At 36.7% G+C, this 16,749-nt stretch overlaps 1 non-coding gene across 1 annotated transcript; it reads left to right on the forward strand.

Moving 5' to 3' along the window:
* The first annotated feature begins 15,620 nt into the window (after positions 1-15,620).
* On the forward strand, positions 15,621-15,750 carry LOC126007748 (small nucleolar RNA SNORA22). Its single transcript, XR_007495236.1, has one exon. It is a non-coding gene; the product is annotated as a small nucleolar RNA SNORA22 (small nucleolar RNA).
* The last annotated feature ends 999 nt before the right edge of the window (positions 15,751-16,749 follow it).

The raw sequence follows: 16,749 nt of genomic DNA on the forward strand, positions 1-16,749 counted from the left end.
GGCCCTCATACCTCCTTCCCAGCCCTTACCTGTATTTGAGACAAGCATTCTACTCTCACTCATTAAACTTGTCTTGATAGTTGCTAGTGTAGTTATGTGATGTTATATTAATTTTAAGAATTTTTAAAGATACATAGATAGAAATAAGTGTTCAGAATCAAGGGTGTGTACCCGGTGTTATTATATTCATACATTTATCATTATAACTCATCATTATAAATAACTGCTTCTCCCTATGGGTTTCTGGGTAGGCTCCTTTTTTCTCTTGATCACACCCAGTGACGCTCAGGGGTTACTCCTGGCTATGCACTCAGAAATTGCTCCTGGTTTGGGGGACCATAAGGGATGCCAGTGGATCAACCCGTGGTCCGTCCTAGGCTAGCATGCACAAGGCAGATGCCTTACGCCCTGCGCCACAGCTCCAGACCCTGGGTGGGCTCTTTTTTTTCTTTTTTTTTTTTTTTGCTTTTAAATTTTGCAGTGCTACAATATCAACTTTGCTATGATTTCAACTTGAAGACTAGTGTTAGAAGGAAAAGTAAGTTTAGAATTAACTGCTGCTGTATCACTGTAACCATGCTTTTCCTTGGACATAGGACTGCCATGGCAGGCCTCAAAAATATGGCAGAAGGGACTAGGTCAGAACAGCAAGTTCCAGAAACTTCAAGGGCACATACCAGGACAATAAGATAAACTAGCAAAACCCTGCGGCCTATGGGTATTAAATCTCATGTGATTGCATGCCAAGTTCACAGGTGCCCATCAGACTCCGAGCCCCTCCTCTACTACTTCAGCCAACCAGTTTAAACCTGGCTGAAACAACATGTGCAAAGAACTTATAGTTTTCCCCCTAGACTAAAACTCTAGAAGTCCTATAAAAGGGCTTTCAAGTCAGATCTGGTGGTTGCCACCTGGGTGAGGTCCAGCTCCAGCATGCTGGTAACAAACTCCCCTGAATTTGCATTACTGTTTTGTCTCCTAGCAGTCTTTTTGGGTTGGATCTCGAGTCTGGAGCTAACAGTATCTGAAATGACGATGTCTCATTTTTAAGCCAGAACTTTCTCATAGTTTCTTCTGATAAATGTCTTGCATATAGTTAAAGATAACCTAAGAAGAGCTAAAAAAGCCTACTTGGTCAATATCAGAACAGATATAGTTATAAGTTTATTTATGAGGAGAAGATAAATGAACTGGTGCTTTTGAAAGTAGGGGGAAATTTCAATTTTTACTAAAAAATACAAATAATGCAATTGATCTATTCGTTGTATTTGAAATAACATGCACAATCAGAGGAATAGGGGTTTATTTTAAAAAAAGGAATTACTCTGGCTCCAGAATTACCAGGAGTAGATCACCTGCTCTGTAGGCATATAATAAGGAGTTTGGTCCTTGCATTGTCTCACATAATGAGTATAATTTTTTCTTGTGGTGCTGCAACCAAGCAAAGGAGCACCAAACCCAAATATACGCCTTTAGCCAACGCCATAAAAGGTTGTGAAAGCACTTTAACCTTGGATGTGCCATTACATTCTCACAGTTCCATTGCAACAATGAAAAGGTGGAAAGGGAACTTTAAAAATTAAAATAAGTAAAAGATTCAGTTGTTAGAAAGTATAAGTAAAAATGATTTATTTCAAACAGGAGTGAGTTTAGAGGACAGGACCTCTTGGATCAGGAATGCTTTCCTTTCTACCTTCTTTAAGTTGCCACAACACATTTTTGTTGTTAGTTGTGGAAACATATAGAAAAAGCATAATTTGTACACTTTGTTGTGTGCATAGATCATAACTGAGAGCCATGAGAATTGTGCAGCTTATTTCCTTATTGTACCAGGAAAGCAAATGTTTTTGCTGTGTTACAAGGCTATGTGTTTATACCTCCTAAACTTCCTCCTTTCAGAATAATTTCCCTAGAGAAAAATTCCAGCCAAGCACAGTCTATATATTGAGGCGGGCGGGCATGCTAGCTTTTTTGAAACTGTAATGGTTGATGTGGACTTTATTGGTTGGCTCGAGTATGAAATTTTAGAGGGTTTCATGTCAAATAAACTACTTAAATTTCTACTTTAAATACCTCATCATTTATTCAAGAGCAAGAATAATTATAAAAACAGCTTCATAAAATTCTGGTTTTTTAAAAATAATAAAGTTGTTTAAAAACAAACCAATTTATAGTATGTTGCTGTCTTTTCTGTCTTTTATAATAATAGCTACACTATTTTATATCCTGCCTAATTATTTATGTTTGGTTTCTGTATCTGTTTTGTTTTAGTTCTAAGACAATCTTTTGCTCCAGTACAAGAAAATTCTTTCTTTATTTATTATAAAAAAATGACACAAGCAACCCTTATTATAAATGCAGTTGGGTAAAGCTAGGCAAAACAAAATGATTTTTCATGGATAAAATTTACATAGTTGAAAACATCACATTTTATCTCTAAAATAAATATGGCCATCATTTTTTGATTATTGCTTTTCAATTCTTATGAAAAACAAGTTGGTTAAAAAGAAAGATCATTTCTTTTTACAATGCAGAAAATATATATCAAATTCCAAAGACTGTAAAAGACTTTTATTAGTAATTCTTTTTTAAATACCAGATGTAATTACGTTAAGTAATTTGGTTCCCTGAGAAGTTTGAATAATTAAAAGGCACCTGCTGATTTTCCTCTAGAAGAGTAAAAAAGTATTTTACCAATACACAAACAGTAAGAAAATAAGACAAAACTTAAATAAGAAGATTATTAAAACCAACTTATGTTAAAATACAAATTTTGAGCTTATATATAAATTCATATCAAGTCAAAGTACCTATTAGATACAGATGGATTACATTAAAAAGAAATCAACTCTACTTTTTTTTAAATGTAACTTAATGATAAATGCTTACCTCTACCCTAGTCTAGCTGTTCAATATCCATATAAGGGACATGAACTCTAGTTGACTCTCTGGATTACCTATGGAATGAGGGTGAAGGCTAGTTAGTAGGATAAATGATATTCAAAGACTATCGCAGGACATTCTAGTGTTCATCTCTCCAATCTCCCGTATCTTCAGATTAATTCAGAACTCTGAGATACAGTAAAATATGCCATGTACTTTTTCTCCATTTCCTGCTTTGGCTGATTATCTTAGCAGAAGTTTATGGGAAATGGAATGGTCAGTGTTATCAACATAAGAAAAAAGATATTGAAATTAATGTAAACATGACAGATTTACCATCCTCTTGAAAACATTTTTTTTAGTTTCAATAATTTCTAAGTTACCTACTGGGTGCAAATGATCCTGACCCTTCTTCAGGCCTGATAACTCCTCAGAATTCAACTAGATAAAGACTCCAGTTACCACAAAAGACAGCTTGTACAAGCATGGTTAATGGTTGGTTACCTAAGCTATCATCCTACCAGTGGTCGGCAACCTTTTTTTTTCAATTGAGCCAAATCTCGCCAAAACCACGATTAAAATTTATTTTGAGAGCCACACAGGGTGCGCACTGACAGAGGCTAGGAACAGAGTCCTGACTCCTGGAGCGGATGCCCAGCACACAGAAGAGCCAAATTAAAAGAGCAGAAGAGCCAAATTAAAAGTGTAAAGTGTAAAGAGCCACCTGTTTGAACCCAAAAATAATGTTCACCTCCAGATTATGATAGATGATAAAGGAGCTATATATTGGTGATTTGTTTTTATCAATACAGAGGATGAAAATATGGCACACCTTCTAAAACATTTGACACCTCAATAAGCAATGATTTTAATTAAACTAGTCCTCATGTTCATTTGGATGCTATAATAATTTAATGCTATATTTATAAGTATCTATTTGGTTCTTCTTATGAAAAGTTTTTCTAAGTGATTAGAGACAATTTGATAGCTCAGCCATAAAAAGCTATTTTTAAGTATTCCAATATACTTCCATCTATATTTTTCCACCTTAATAATAATCAAATAGGCAATATTTTTGTGTTTTTAAAAGACAAATAGATGCAAATCAAGAAGCACAATTGTTTATTTGCACAATTTATGGATTTATTCATAAAATTTATGGATTCACTTATTGAAGACTTACTCCAATTTCTGTTTTTCAGGAAGACTTATTGCCAACCAAGATTGAAACCTTAGTGTCCAACACCAGGAGGTGCTATATGATAACATTAAGAAACTCTTCCCCTCCCTCTAAGAATGAAAGATTTTCTATTGTAGTTATACAAAGTTTATTAACAAGGCTGATTCCATTGAGAGATCTGAAATGTCCAGATATTAGGTAGATTTATGACATTTTATGTTCTACATCTAAAACAAGAGAGGATATTGGCCTTGTCTAACCTTCAGGAACATTAATTAGTGAATATTTGTGGATAATTTTCTACCTTCCTATAACCTGCAACATTTTGTGGGTGAACTGAAATGAAAGAGTATTGATTCAATTTTTGCTTGTGCAACATAGAGTATAATGAAATCAGAAGGACCAGTGAGAGTATAAAATCATACTCTGAAGTTCGTGTGTATGAGCTCTTGCCTGACTATTTGTTCTTCTAACTGCATATCAGATAAAGTTATAATGACAAACATTTCAAGTTAAAGATATTTTTATTTGTATTTCTAGTGAATCATTAATTATTTTGTCTTCTAAATAAAGTTTTCTAATAAGTAATAAGATAGTACTAGCTTCCTTATTATGTGACTTATATAAAATGAAGCTAGACAATTTGTAATGTACAATTTGATAATTTTGATGAATATGCATAACCACCACTAAAATACTAATATAAGATTTTTTTATCATTAAAAATACCTTCAAATCAATTTTCATTAATACCATTATTCCATTAATTAATACTATCCTGGACCCTGGTAGATACTAGTTTATATTTTATGACTATGCTTTTGCTTTTTCTAACTACTTTTTTTTAAGGGGTCACATCTGATGGTGCACTGGCTCAGTCCTTGGAGATCACTCTTGACTGGACTCAGGGAACCATATATGATATGGGAAATTAAGCTCTGGTTGTCTGCAAGACAAGTGCCTACCAACTATACAGTTTTCCTGTTCCAGATTTTTCTATTTTATGTTAGTCTTTTGCATCTTTGTGTGCATTTTGTTTTTGCTTTGGATTTTGGCTGTGCTTAGGGATTATTCTTGGCTCTTCTTTCAGAGATCACTCCTGGCTGGACCTGGGGCATTAAAAGTGACTGACAAACCAGAGTCAGTCACATGCGAACAAGTACCCCATTAGTTGTACTACTCTCTGAAACCCTGCACCCACACTTTCACTTTTCATGCTTTTGAGATTTATCCATGCTGTATGTATTAGTTTATTCTTTTTTGTTTTGTTTTGTTTTTTGTTTTTTTGGGTCACACCCAGATGTGCTCAGGATTACTCCTGGCTTTGCACTCAGAAGTTACTCCTGGCAGTTTAGGGGACCATATGGGATGTCAGGAATTGAACAGGAGTCTGTCCAGGGTTGGACATGTGCAAGGCAATTGCCTGCCATGTGATAGCACTGTGCTATCACTCCGGCCCTAGTTTGTTCTTTTTATTAGTAATATTCTATCACATGCTATGCTTATATCTTTATTGGGGTTCTATTTCATAACTTAATAAATATTTGGGTTCCTTCAAGTTTGGGGTTAGTATTAGTAAAATTTCACAAAAGATACTCATTTTCTTTCAAATAGGAATGAAATAATTATAGAAAATAAGAAAGATAAAGGAAGAATATAAAATTTAAAGAAATTAAGTTATTGTGATTTGCAGTAGACATGACAATTTACAAAATTCTTAAAGATTTCACTAAAACTATTAGAAATAATAAATTGATATGGTAAAGTAGCAGGCTGCAAGATCAATAGTTTGATTCTATATGCAAATAAAGATTCACAAGGCAGTCTCCTGCCCTGTCGCGTGAAACTCTTGAGAGTGGGCCGAAAAGAGGCTCCAGAAACCTTGCTCTCCCAGAAGCTCATTCTGGGCAGGAACGCCAAAGAACTGCATCATAACGTGAAAACCGGCTATAAGCAGTACTTTGCAGAAGCCAGGTCCCCTGTTTGTGACATCAGGCTGGGAAAATCTATGAAACTATGCCTGCCCAGTGGGGACCAACTGTGAAAAATTATGAGTGCTGCCTGTGTGTGTCTGTCTCCTGTCCTGTCGTGTGAAACTTATGGGAGTGGGCCGAAAAGAGGCTCCAGAAGAGCACTTTGGCTCCATTTTGCTACGCTGCCATGCGCTCTTTCTAAAGAAAGAACACCATCGCAACAAGAAGAAAAAAATCACACTAAGAACTGTGCTGGATTAATGAAGACCAGCATTTCTCTCCGGACTGTCTTCTATGCTGCATGCTCAGGCCTAAGATTTGATCCTGTGAGAGGCATCACCCACGGAGGACTCCCCTCCCTTGGAGGCAAGTCCACCCACCCAGGAAGGATGGAGCCAGAGGAGTGTGGCTGCGTACATCATTTAGCCAATGAATACCACCACAACACATAGAAAAACCCACAATACAAGTGTGACAATGGAGAAACAACGCAGGCCAGCATCAGACATAGAGAATGAAGATGACAATTCTGATGACCAGATAATGACCAACCAACTAATCAACCTCTCAGATAAGGACTTTAGACTAGCAATATAGAAGATCCTCGAAGAACTCAAAGAAACTATGGATCGAGTTGAACAGAACACTAACAAGAACCAAGAAAATATGAAGACAGAAATCACAAAACTCCAAGCTTAAATAACATGTCAACTAACAGGCCCGAAAAAGTCAGTAAACGAAGTGAATGACAAAATGGATAAGCTCTGGGACAGGGTAAAAGAAGCTGAGAATAGAATTGGTGCTGTGGAAGATGAGATAAATAACAATTCCATACAGCGGGAGAGATTAGAAAAAAAAAACTTAAAACAAATGAACAAACAATGGAAAAATTAGTCAAAGAATGGGAACAGATGAAAATAGAAGTCTATGATAAGATCAACAGAAACAACTTAAGAATCATTGGAGTCCCAGAGACCCAGGAAGAGAATTTCCAGGAAGAATCAACAGTCAAGAACATCATTAAAGAGAAACTTTCAGAGCTAAAGAATATATGTGATCAAATCCTGCATGCTCAAAGAGTACCAACCAAAAAAGACCCCAGAAAAAAATACCTCAAGACACATCCTAGTCATAATGACAAATCCCACAGATAGAGACAGAATTCTGAAAACAGCAAGATCAAAAAGGGAAATTACATTCAAGGGAGCATCCTTGAGATTTACAGCAGATCTGTCACCAGAAACACTCAAGGCCAAAGAGCAGTGGTGGGATATTGTGACAAGACTGAATGAAATGAATGCTTCACCTAGAATACTGTACCCAGCAAAACTTACTTTCCGGTTTGACGGAAGAATACATGTTTTCACAGACAAAAAAGAGCTCAGAAACTTTACAGATTCAAAACCAGTCTTAAGAGAAAAACTGAAAGACCTAATTTAAGACAAGACTAACCGAAAGACACAACAAATTTTGATATAAAGATGGCATTAAATCCCAGGACAATTCTTTCTCTCAATGTCATTAGACTAAATGCACCAGTTAAGAGACACAGAGTGGCTAAATGGATCAAAAAACTCAATCCAACCTTCTGCTGCCTACAAGAAACACACCTGAGTAGCCAGAACAAACATAGACTCAAAATAAAAGGCTGGAGAAAAATTATCGAAGCAAACAACACCCATTAAAAAGCTGGAGTGGCCATACTAATATCAGATAATGCAAACTTTATACTCAGGAAGGTTGTAAGGGACAAAGATGGACATTTTATATTAATCAAGGGGTATGTAGAGCAGGAAGAAATTACTCTCCTAAACATATATGCACCAAATGAGGGGCCAGCAAAATATTTAATACAACTGTTGACAAATCTGAAAAATTATATCAATAACAACACAATAATTGTGGGGGACTTCAACACGGCTTTGTCAATACTGGATAGGTCAACCAGACTGAAACCCAACAAGCATATACTAGACCTGAGGAGAGAAATGGAAGAAAGAGGCCTAGTGGATATATATAGGACACTCCATCCCCAGAAATCTGGATACACATTCTTCTCCAATGTACATGGGACATTCTCCAGGATAGACTACATGCTGGCACATAAAACATACCTCCATAACATCAAGAGAATAGAAATATTGCAGGCTACCTTCGCTGATCACAAGGCTCTGAAATTATTTGTGAATTCCAAAGTGACACAGAAGAAATCTTTAACATCTGGAAGTTAAACAGCCTCATACTGAATAACCAGTGGGTCGAGATGACATCAAGGAGGAAATCAAAAAGTTCCTGGAAACAAGTGATAATAAAGACACAAACTATCAGAACATATGGGCCATAGCAAAAGCAGTACTGAGAGGAAAATTTATAGCTTTGCAAGCACACATCAGGAAGAAAGAAGGGGCTTTCCTGAGTAGCTTAATGATGCAGCTCATAGAACTAGAAAATGCTCAACAAAAGGACCCAAAAATAGGGAGACAGAAGGAAATAACAAAGCTGAGAGCAGAAATCAACGAAGTGGAAACCCAAAAACCAATCCAAAAGATCAATGAAAGCAGAAGTTGATTCTTTGAAAAAATAAACAAGATTGATAGACCACTGGCAAAACTAAGAAAGAAAGAGAGAGAGAAACTTGATAAATTGTATTAGGAATGAAAAAGGAGTCTCCTAAACATATACGCACCCAATGAGGGACCAGCAAAGTATTTAATACAATTGTTGACAATTCTGAAGAAGGAATGAAAAAGGGGAGATCACTACTGATATGGCAGAGATTCAAAGGGTAATCAGAAACTACTTTGAGAGACTCTACGCCATTAAAAATGAGAACCTGGAAGAAATAGATAAATTCTTGGACTCTTCCACGGTTGAAGGAAGAGGATGTAGCATATCTAAACACTCCCAGCACTATTGATGATATTAAAACGGTAATCAAATGTCTGCCCAAAAACAAAAGCCCAGGCCCAGATGGATTCACTCTCTGACCAAAAACAAAAGTCCAGGCCCAGATGGATTCACTAATGAATTCTTTCAAACTTTCCAAGAGGAACTACTACCAATCCTGGCAAGACTCTTTCATGAAATTGAACAAATTGAAACACTTCCAAATAGCTTTTATGAAGCCAACATCACCTTGATACGTAAACCAGACAGAGATACTATGGAAAAAGAAAATTACAGACTAATATCACTGATGAATACAGATGCAAAGATCCTCAACAAAATCCTGGCAAATAGGATTCAATGCCTCATTAAGAAGATCATCCACTACGATCAAGTAGGTTTCATTCCAGGAATGCAAGGATGCTTTAACATCCGTAAATCTATCAACATAATACACAACATCAACAAAAAGAAAAATAAAAACCTCATGATCATATCAATAAATGTAGAGAAAGCATTTGATAAGGTCCAACACCCATTCTTGATCAAAACTCTCAGCAAGATGGGAATGGAAGTAACCTTTCTCAATATAGTTAAGGCCATCTACCACAAGCCAGAGGCAAGTATTGTCCTCAATGGAGAAAAACTAAAAGCCTTCCCTCTAAATTCTGACACAAAACAAGGCTGTCCTCTCTCACCACTCCTATTAAACATAGCGCTGGAAGTACTTGCTATAGCGATTAGGCAAAAAAAAGATATCAAGGGAATCCAGATAGGAAAGGAAGAAGTCAAGCTCTCGCTGTTTGCAGATGACATGATACTCTACCTAGAAAAACCTAAAGTTTCTATGAAAAAGCTTCTATTAACAATAGTCTCATATAGCAAGGTGGCAGGCTACAAAATTAACACACAAAAATCAATGGCTTTTCTATACACCAATAGTAAGTAGGAAGAAACGGACATTAAGAAAACAACCCCATTCACAATAGTGCCACACAAACTCAAATATCTTGGAATCAACTTGACTAAAAATGTGAAGGACCTATATAAAGAAAACTATAAAACTCTGCTCCAAGAAATAAGAGAGTAATGTGGAAATGGAAGCACATACCCTGCTCATGGATTGGCAGGATTAACATCATCAAAATGGCAATACTCCCCAAAGCATTGTACAGATTTAATGTGATCCCTCTAAAGATACCCATGACATTTTCAAAGAAGTGGATCAGGAACTTTTGAAATTCATTTGGAACAATAAACACCCTAGAGTAGCTAAAGCAATCATTGGGAAAAAGAATATGGGAGGAATTACTTTCCCCAACTTTAAAGTGTACTACAAAGCAATAGTTATCAAAACAGCATGGTATTGGAATAAAGATAGGCCCTCAGATCAGTGGAATAGGCTTGAATGCTCAGAGAATGTTCCCCAGACATAAATCACCTAATTTTTAATAAAGAAGCACTCAGGTGTTATTCCTGGCTACGCGCTCAGAAATCACTCCTGGCTTGGGGGACCATATGGGACAGGGGGGATCAAACTGAGGTCCCTCCTAGATCAGTGCAAGGTAAACACCCTACAGCTGTGCTATGGCTCCAGCCCTAACTTTTATTTTTTGACAGTGGCTTGCAATATTGTTAATGAACAGCTACCATGCATATTACTTTATTTCCTTTCAGTACCCAGTTCATATGCCGAGTAATGAGTTCCAAATATTATTGTCAGAGTGAACTGTTCTCTACCATAACTGCACTTACCACCCTTCATGACTAACTTCTTATCATAAACTGCCCACCCTGTCATTCATTTCTATTGTCTTTGGATATTATTACCATACTGTTTTTATTTTTCTTCTATCCCACAAATGAGTGAGATTATTCTGTTTATTCCTCTCCCTCTGACTCATTCCACTCAGCATAATACTCTCCAATCCATCCATATATAATAATATTTCATGTAATTTCCCCTAATTGCTCCATAGTATTTCAATGTGCAGATGTGCAAGCCACTAATTTGTTGTTGGACACCTTGGTTGTTTCCAGATCCTGGCTATTGTAAATAGTTGTGCAATGAACATAGGAACACAAAGGGCTTTTCTGTATGGAGTTTTGGGGTTCCAAAACTATACTCCTAGAAGTAGCATTGCTGGATCATATGGAAGCTCAATTTCTAGTTTTTTTTGAGGAATATCCAATTGTTTTGCAAAAAGACTAGATCAGTCTACATTCCTAACAGTAGTAAATGAGTGTTCCAAATTATAAGCCACACACATATCTATAATCACTATTAAAATACACAGAATACACAGAATATAAACATGTTTTATGCTCACATATTGGAAGAATTGATATGTCAAAATGATTATTCTAACTATACACTAAAAATTTAATGCATTGTAAACAACTCAAATGTCCAATAACAGATAAATAGATAAAGAAATTGTGGTATACATTCACAATGAAACGTTTGGCAGGCATAAGAAAAGATAAAATTGGGACTAGAGAAATAGTACAAGAGGTACAGCATTTTCCTTGCACATGGTTGACCTGGGTTTGATCTTTAGTACATATGGTTTCCTGAGCCTAAGTAGTGATAATGAGCTCAGAGGGAAAAGTAAGCCATCAGTATTTCTGAGTATGGCCTCCTTTACCACCCTAACAAAGAAAATATGGAATCTTCCATCCTGCTACAACTTCGATGAGATTGGAGGTTATCATGTTATGTGAAATTAGAAGGAGAAGAACCAAACTGAAAGAACTAACTTATTATCAATACAGAAAAAACCAAAACAATAGACAACATTAAATGATGACAAATATTTGGCCTATGATTGCATAGCTGAGATTCCAAGCAGTGTGAAGGTTGGGAAGAAGAAAAAGGTAACTAAAATTGGCATAAGTAAAATGGTGGATATTGGACAATTTGGTGGCGATGAAGGTACAGCATTTGTTACGTCAATTTTAGGAATGTTAACATTACTATAGTCATGTTACTTAAAGTACAAAAATACATTTACTCCCTACACAAAGCCAACAACAAATATTTACAGCAAAAGAGCCAAGAACATTCCATGAATGTTAGCAATACACTGACTAGAAATATATCAATGCTTGGATTTGAAACATTTTCTTACATACCATGCATAAAAGTTAATTCAAAATGAATTAGAGATTTATATGTCAGGCCTTAGTCAATAAATTGAGTAAAACAAACAGTCTATGATACTGGCTTCAATAGTGTCTTCAGTGAATCTATTCCATTGGCAAGGAAAACCAAAAGAAACAAATGACGTTACATCTAACTGGAAAGCTTCTACACTATGAAAGAATATATCACTAAAATAAAAAGTCATCTACTTAATTGGATAAAATATTAACATAGCAGGCTTCTGACCAAGAATTGATATTCAAGGTAAATAGTTCACTCACAGAACTGCAACAAATAAACAAAGAAAATTTATGATAACTGGGGAGTAGAGATAAACAGAACCTTCTCTGAAGAGATATGCAGATGGGTAAGAGGCACCTGGAAGAATGCTTTTTATCTATTTTATTTTGTTTGTGGTCTAAACCCAGCTGTGCTCAGAGTCGACTCCTCACAACTCAGATTTGCTCTCAAGCACTACATATGGCCCTTTAAGCACTGCTAGGAGTGATTCCTGAGTTTAGATTTAGGAGTAAGACCTATTAAATGAAAAAAAATATTTATACTAGGTATACATGATCAAATAATTCTCAGGTATGTGTTGGGGACTGACTTGTTTGAGGCCATTTTGCTATTCTTTCTGCCATAATCCAGCCTTTCACCTAAAGGCTACATGCAGTCTTGCTGTAAGTTCTTGGGCCAAAGAGAAAGGAAAATGCAGCTGCAAAGTATAATTAATCTTTTAGCCCGGAGGAGAGCAACACAGCCCAGTACCATTCCCAGAAAAGAGGCCTTACTCCCTTAACCATATCCCTGAGTTTACAAGACATTCATTATTGTGTATATGCTACATTGTCTGTTCAAGATCACTGAGGCAAGCACATCTTGCACCACCTCCTGATAGTCAAGCAATTAGGAATGCAGCTAGAAGGTCACAAGATGTTTCCATGGATACTGCAAGAAGTATTGCCCACTTGCCTTATTTGGAATAATAAAGTAATTTTCATGCCAAAAGTGTGATTGACATCACCCTTGTACTGCCCCCTTCTCCTTCTCTATATAAGAAGGAGCTGTAGCCAAATAAAGTTGCCCTTGAACAGTGAGACGCTGCCTTGGGTCTTTATTATTAACCTCTCTCAGATTTTTTACAGGTGTGGTTGTTCTTCTACTCAGCAAAATAGGAGTGCGGTTGTCTGAGAAGCCTTCCCAGCTAATTCCTGCTGGCCGGGTCTCCCCCCTGGGGGGCTTCAGGACACCGCATTTTGGCGCCCAACGCTGGGCACGAAGACCACCGCCACACCCCGAACGACTACGGGTCGGCGAGTCCGGAGCTGTTTCATAAATCGCGGGAATTACCCCATCCGGGTAAGCGTTGAAACGAGTTAGCCTTAATCAAATATTTAAACTGCAGTTTTTTCAGTCGTTCTGATCACCGCCCCTGATTGGCTCTTGGGGCTTCGCCCGTTGGCTTCACTTCCATGGGTGTTTCGTTGAGTACTGAACTTAAATTCATTAAATATATACAGTCTGAGTTGAAAGCCAGACATATAGAGGTTACCAAAAAAGATATTTGTAATTTTTTAATGTTTGTTCATGATGTTTGCCAAAAATCTAGTGTTCCTGGGCTCCCTCTCGCTCTTACTCTGTCTCTCAGTTTCCTTCCTCTTCTGACCCTTCATCTTCACTTCTGCCGCTGCGCCCTCTGTGCAAAATCCTAAACAGCCCTTCACTTCCCTAGCTTCAGCTCCGTCCCTGTTTCACCACCCTCCCCTCCTTAGCCAGCAATTGCAACAATACAAAGCCTTTAATTGGAAAAGCCTCAAAGAGCCATTTCAAGCCGTAACCTCCTATGGCCCCCAAGCCCCTTACACGCTCTCCTGCTTAGAATCTAAAAGCTGAACTCTTTGTCTCTTGGGAAGTTAACTTTTTTTTCCGCTGCAAAGCCCTTGCAGACAGGCAGGAATTCTGATCTCTAAGCTCGTATAGCTGGCCTCGCCTCTTTTCATACCTTAAAGGTACAGCACACACTTTCCAGGTCCCAGCTTGCCAACATGGCTCTTGCTGCCCTCCGTGCCTGGAAGTCGCTCCCCAAAGCCAGCATTCCAGCAGCTCCCCCACACCGGCAACAAACTGTTGCTGCTTTCTCCCTCCCCCCCCCCCTTTTTCTGACTTGAGTTCCCAACTCACCACAATTACATCCATGGTCTCTCACCTCTCTAACAAACTTGATAATGCTCTTAGCTCAAAAACCAGTGCTACTACCTTTCCTGTCTTTCTCCCTAATGGAAAAAGTCTCCCCCCCCCTCCCCGCCTGCTCAGCAGCCTCCGCAGCTACCTTCTCAAACGCCTCCCACTGATCCCCCGCACCCCAGGAGAAAAATTCTAAATGCCCAAGACGCTCAGTCCCTAACCATGGCAGATTCCCTCCTCTCACCGCTCCCCCTCTTAAAGCTATAGAAATGAAACTACTTGGCCAAATTAAAAATCTTAAACAAATCTTAAGCCTTCAAAAACAGGCTGCTTCTCTTAATTCACAGGTTTCTGCCTTTCAGGCGTTCCCCCCCCCTCCTAAATCTATAGTTGTCTGTCCTCTGCCCACTGAATTCCACGGCCAAGCCCCCCCTCTTGAGAATTCAAAGGAACAAACTAATAAAAGTCAGGCTGAGTGCCATAAAACAGAAACTGCTGCAGTGCCTACAAAAAATTCTAAGGGCACAGTGAGCAGGATAATTACAAAGTATCATCTGCTAAGCCATAAAACCTTGCGATATCTACACTTTGCTGTTAAAACTTCTGAGCCTAATGTACCCTTTACTTTGCTCAAACCAACCCTCAGCCTCCTTCAGCCTCTTTCCTGCCAGCCTTGGGAAACAGCCAGCTCAAGCCCTGCCACTCCCACTTTAAGCCTTCCAATTCACCTTGAAATACCCAATCTTTGTTATTCAAAATAAATCTGAAAAGTGGCATCTCTTGCATATTCTCAAATCAATTAATAAAACCATAAACCCCATGGTACTTTTGCAACCCAGACTCCCCTCTTCGGTTGCCATTCCCTCTAATTCCAATAAATTAGTAATTAATCTTAAAAGATTGCTTTTTTTCTCTATATCATTACACCCTGCGGACTGTAAATAATTTGCCTCTAGCCTTCCTGCTGTTAACTGTGCTGGCCCCTCCCCAAGTTATCAGTGAAAGACTCTGCTTCACCTTGTTAGCCCTACACTTCCTCAGATATTGTGTTATTAGGTTTAGTGCATTAAGTAGTGTAAAGTAATTATTAAAACATTAAAAAGCAACAGGAAGATAAGGGCAATAAACTTTTTTTTTTCCATGCCTCTCAGAAAATTTTAGAGCAAGGTCATAATTCTGTCACTTTACAGATAACAAAATGTTGGTAAAAGAAAAACTTCTTTGTGTTTTAAAATCCAAACGAACACAAAAGTGTTAAATTTAAGTCTTATATTTCTATTAAAAGTTTTATTTTAATTTTTAAAGTATTTACCAAATTATGTGAAAAATAATGTAGTTAGCCTTTTTAAACAATATAGTTAATTTAATGCACAGTAAACACCTAAGTGTGCTTTATAATACCCTTAGTTTTAACTTTGTGCTACAGCAATGGTTGTTCTTTATTTCTGCATTGAAAGAACTATTATTTTAAGTGCATTCAAAATATCAGCACATTATATAAATCTGTATATTTGTGTCGCAGTGAAAAAATAATATAAATGAAAAAATATATTATATATAATTTTATAAGTAATATATAAAAGTAACTAAACTTTATAAGCAAATTAACTAGTATTAAACACAATTTTAGTCTTAAGTTCTAGGTGTGTAAATGTATCCAATGTCTTTAACTATATTTTATAATAATCTAAGCATTTAGTTAATTTAGTATATAATATTTTTTACAAATTATTCACTTAAAGTCTTCATAGTAAAAACAGTTGTTTGTATTTTTAAAATCAGTTTTTATACCTTTAATAATCATAGTTCATGCTATTGTGTTTAATCATAAAAATTTTAACACTTTATTGCAGCTGTCTTACTGTTCTACTGCAAAACCAATTTAAATAAAACCTATTCATTTACAGCAAATGATTTCATACTTCAAAGTGAATACTCCTTCTACAGTGCTCATTAACCATTTTACTTAATGTTTTAAACTTCAAATTAAAATTGTTTTAAAAATGTTTTGTGTTAAATCTAAACCTTAAAATTTATTTTCAGCAAAGTTCCACTCCATCTACATTAAGTACTTCTCAAAACTAAAAAAGTTTTTCTACAAATTTTTTTTTCTTCTCACAAACATGCTAGCTAAATATTTAAAAGCGCTTGTCAATTTTTTATAAATAAGTCTTAAATCAATCCTTTTGTCTGTTTATGTGTCTGTTGTGATGAATGAAAGTGGCCACAAGTGTAAAATGTTGTATTTAGTGTTGTTTTGTTTTGTCTGTTTATTTGTTATCTCTACATTTTATAATAATACAATTTTTAAAGCCTTATCCATTTTTCAAATTTCAATTAATTTTTTCAACCTGGTTCAGTCTGGTCAGTTCACAAACTGGCATCTTACAATTAAAAATCATGTGTTAAAAATTATGTATTAAGCTAGCTTTGTCCTTCTAAGAACATGGCGGAAGGTGTGGGAGATGGCAAACCCCAAATTTCTCAATGGCCAT

This window comes from Suncus etruscus, chromosome 4 (genome assembly GCF_024139225.1).
Source record: "Suncus etruscus isolate mSunEtr1 chromosome 4, mSunEtr1.pri.cur, whole genome shotgun sequence".
NCBI lineage: Eukaryota > Metazoa > Chordata > Mammalia > Eulipotyphla > Soricidae > Suncus > Suncus etruscus.